Consider the following 5,000-nt stretch of genomic DNA (forward strand, 5'->3'; position numbering starts at 1 on the left):
GATAATACAAATAGCTATAGCTAAATTAGAAAAAAAAATAGGATGAACCAACGAAGAGAAAAATGAGTTTATGAAAATTGGAGGATTTAGTTGAGAAAGAAATTTTATTCCCAGAACTTAATAAAGATTAAGGTAAATAGGCGGGAGGGAAAACAAAAATAAGTCATGGTGGCGGATATAAGTTTAATCGACAATACAAGGAATAAAGGCATAAAGAAGAGTGATAGCGACAAAGATTGAACTGTGATGGAAGGACAAAAGAACGCGCAGTGCGTCATTACTGGAAGAAAAAAAGAATGAGAATAATGAAGCTAAGATAATGTAATAAAGGTTTGAGAGTGCAAAGAGCGAAATGAAAGATAAAAATGTCTAATGAAAATTACCATCAAATTATCAACTTAAGAAACAGGGAGGGAGATTGATGAATGCCTAAACAAACAGATTAATGAATCATTAAAGTAAAAAAGAAGTAATAAGATATAAATAATTAGGCATATAGGCTGGTAATTCAAAATATGATAAAAAAGTATTGTAAAAATATGCATGGAAATATAATCATGATGATAGGATAAAAAAGCTTACCAATCCTTTGTAAAATTAGAATTTTTTCATTAAATGAATAAAATTGCCTGGTGGGAGTCAAAATAGCTAGGTAGGACGAAAATACTTTTGATCAGGTTAATTAAGATATGTTTCAAATGCTTCTGGAAGTGCAATTAGTTCCCTCAGCTATATAGAATCACCAATCGGCAGTCGGAATAAATGAACGAGATAACAACTTCCAAAAGAGTGAAGAAGACCTTAACTCACGTATAGTAAATTTTTCAGAGAGAGTGAGAGAGAGAGAATGAGATAGAGAGAATGAGAGAGAATGAGAGAGAGAATGAGAGAGAGAGAGAGAGAGAGAGAGTGAGAGAGAGAGAATGAGATAGAGAGAATGAGAGAGAATGAGAGAGAGAATGAGAGAGAGAGAGAGAGAGAGAGAGAGAGAGAGAGAGAGAGAGAGAGAGAGAGAGAGAGAGAGAGATTCAACTTCGTCTTCTTCTTCTTCACTTTCTCCCAAATCTCACCTTTGTCTTTGTTTTCCACTGTGTGTTATGCTTTCGCCCACGTAGCTGCGATGAAGTCACAAGTAGCTTTCAGCTGATCTCTCCTTTTCGAAAGGAGAGAAGAAAAAAAAGCAATCAATCCAAAGGATGCCCAAGCAATCAATCCAAAGATTGCCCGTGAATTCCACTTGACATTACAAAGGGAAGGCAGCTTCCGCCATTTCATACGAGTCCATTTTTCCTCCTTATATGCGTCACAGAGTTAAAAAAGAAACCTGAAGTTATCTCTCAATCCTGGGTTTCTCGTGTTGTCATCATTTATATACCAGAATAGATTTTTTTGTAAGCTCTCATATCCTGCAAAAACTTTATCAGTGAAGTAATAATTGATGCTGGGTTACCGTGATTTTGTTGAAAACATGATGTTGGCATCCAATAAACTGAGGATCCTCTGATCCCTTTGGTCCGAACTGTCTCTGAAGTCTAACAATAACGCCACTTTGGTGGCCTGTATTGACTGATAGGGTATCGGAAATAATCATTTTGACACTCCTCCATGCATTGTATTCATCTAGCAGGGCTTGCAGTGGGATAAAGATGTCCTCAGCTGATCTGTTTTTACAAGCCAAAATGACGAGGTGGAGAGTTCTTGCAGAATACTTACACAGACCGCTTGATATTCTTTACTGTCAACTCTCTTTCCATCAAAATGCAAGCAAAGTTCCTCTTCACCAATAATTTCTTTCAGCCGGTTCTTGACGCTTTCTGCATCCTTCTGAATCGCTCCTCTCCAAGACAAAAGTGAGTCTATCCATCGTTTCCCGAAGCCTACCACGCAGCGCCAACTCAAAGAGTTTCTAAGAATGGTAAATTTTTACAACCGGTTCATCCCTTATTGTACTCTATTACTCCATCCACTCTATGCGATGATCAAGCCCTGTAAACGTGGTCAATCCATCACCTTAGTTTAGACAACAGAAACGAAAGACGCCTTTACAGCAGCTAAAGAAGCCCTCACTGACGTTTCACCGCTCTGTTTCCCAGACCCGAACGCCTACATTTCAATCGCCACAGATGCTTCCAGCATTGGCATTGGTGCAATGTTTCAGCAGCACGTCCACAGTAGTTGGAAATCCCTCGCCTTTTTCTCTAAGAAATTCAACAAGGTAGAATCCAAAAACAGCACTTATGATAGAGAACTCCTTGCGATCTACAAAGCGATCAAGCATTTTCGCTAATTTGTGGAAGGTCGTAAATTTCACGTTTACACCGACCACAAATCCCTAAGTACCACGTTTCTCAAAAAAAAAAAAAAAAAAAAAAAAAAAAAAAAATCCCCCTTGCCCCCTACGACAGCTGCGTCACACTGACTTCATCTCGCAGTACACCACGGACCTCCGCTATATCAAAGGTACTAACAACACTCTAGCGGGTGTCCTTTATCGCATTATATTTGCAGTCACATCCACTTTTATCGACTATGCTGCCATTACTGCCGACCAGACAGCCAATCCAGAACTGCAAGAATTGTTGAGCAACCCTTCGTTCCAGTTTAAAAAAATCTTACTCCTAGGCACGTACGTGCACATCTACGCTGATGTTTCTACCGAAACCAGCCGTCCCTTTCTTACGAAGGATCATCACCTGCCAGTCTTCCATAAACTGCACAACCTCTCTCACCCAGGCTTCCGAGCAACCCAGAAGATGATGACATCACGTTTCATCTGGCCTAGCATTAATAAGGACGTCAGACAGTGGGCACGCACATGTATACAGTGTCAACGTTCGAAGGTATTACGTCACATGCGTTCTCCAGCTGCAACCTTTACTCCAATGTCTTCAATATTTGAACATGTGCATATTAATCTTGTTGGTCCACTGCCCTTCCCTAACGGTTACCATTATATACTCACCTGCATCGACCGTTTCACCCGTTGACCTGAAGCTGTTCTCTTGATTGACATTAGTACAGATTCCGTCGCTCGTGCTTTCATCAACACCTGGATCTCCAGATTCGGTGTTTCTCTCAGCCTCACCTCTGACCGAGGCTGCCAGTTCGAGTTCAACATGTGGAATAAATTGATGAACATTCTAGGCATCCAGCACATCAAAACTGCCAGTTACGACCCGCAAGCTAATGATACCGTGGAACGATTTTATCGTCAACTGAAAGCTTTTTTAACAGCCTCAGCCCTTTTGGGCATACGTACGTCCTTCAAGGAAGACTTGCAACATTCTTCTGCCTAACTCGTCTACGGAACTACCCTCAAGTTACCTGGTCAACTCTTGGCCCCTGCCCCTAACTCTACTTCATGCCATCTTCGGGACTACACTGCAAAACTGACAGACCACATGCGTTCTCTTCAACCGATACAATCTCGTACGCCATCTTTCAAGACTTTTGTTATTGAAGACATCGACACCTAAACACACGTGTTTATCAGAGTTGACACCGTGAAGAAACCACTACAACAATCTTACCAAGGCCCCTTCAAGGTACTACGCAGAACTAGGAAAACAATTGCCATAGAGAAGAACGGTATGCCGGAATCTGTCAACATCGATCGTGTCAAGCCGCCTATCTGCTCCGAGAGGATATGAACATACTTCATTTGTCACCAAGACTCGTATCCGGAAAGTCTCATTCCTCCTATCTCGTCACTATGGGGTGGGGTAGGGGGAATAATGTAGCAAGGTCATGCCTTGAAGCTTCGTTCTCTAGAATTCGCGCACCATGAGTCGTTTTCTTTATTAATATTGTCACCCCGCTAGAAATTGGATTATGGAAATATAACATTATTGATACTGTTACATCTCTCATATCTATGTGTAAATGACTGTAAATATTAGTACCATTATTCTATAAAGTTTAAATTATAATATATAAACCTAATTAATGTTAATGCTATTAAAAGCTGTACAGTATTCTGTCCTTATTCCATAAAGAATTATATTTCACTGGCAAGACAGCGGATTTAATCGAGTATACCTCGCATTATATCTTTGATAAACAGTTCCGAGAGAATTGGAGTTTGAATAATTACATTCTCTCACTGAAGTGTACCTTCACCAATGTGAAGTAGCCTAACATTACAAAAATACCTGAAGTAAATCACTAGTAACAGCGGGTATCAATCAAATAATTCGATAGTCAGCCCTGGGAGCTACAAAAATTCTCTAACTTGGTTTTGAATTAAATTCGAAAGATTCTAGATAGACTGCTAACTGCCGTCATTACCTAATTTTACAGAGAATCGACCTTAAATAACTGAAGTGAATCGCTAGTAACAGCGGGTATCAATCAAATAATTCTGACAGTCACCCCAGGGTTCGAACGAGGTTTTGCTTATTCCTAAACCCGTGGGAACTACAAATGTTCTCTAGGATTGAGCTCGGGTTCTATATGAAATTAGGTCATGACTGCAGCTAGCAGTATATCTAGGATCTCCGGGAGTAAGTTCAACTAAAAGACATTCTATAAAAACTACATTTCGGCTTGACTGAAAGATTTAGATATTATCCTCTTGATGAAAATTGCCGTTGTCAGTTGATATATATGGACAACCTGTTTCCAGTCTTTTCTTTTACCCCGACTGTGTTATTAGTTGTGATTCACACACACATGCAAACAAACACACACACACGAGCGCACACACGAACACACACACGAGCACACACACACACACACACACACACACACACACACACACACACACACACACACACACACACACACACACACACACACACACACACACGCACGCACCCATGCGCACACACACACACACACACACACACACACACACACACACACACACACACACACACACACACACACACACACACACACACACACACACACACACACACACACACACACACACACACACACACACACACACACACACACACACACACACACACACAATCGATATATATATATAGTTTCGC

This window comes from Oratosquilla oratoria, chromosome 16 (assembly GCF_046742065.1).
Source record: "Oratosquilla oratoria isolate Oo_2021 chromosome 16, ASM4674206v1, whole genome shotgun sequence".
Lineage (NCBI taxonomy): Eukaryota > Metazoa > Arthropoda > Malacostraca > Stomatopoda > Squillidae > Oratosquilla > Oratosquilla oratoria.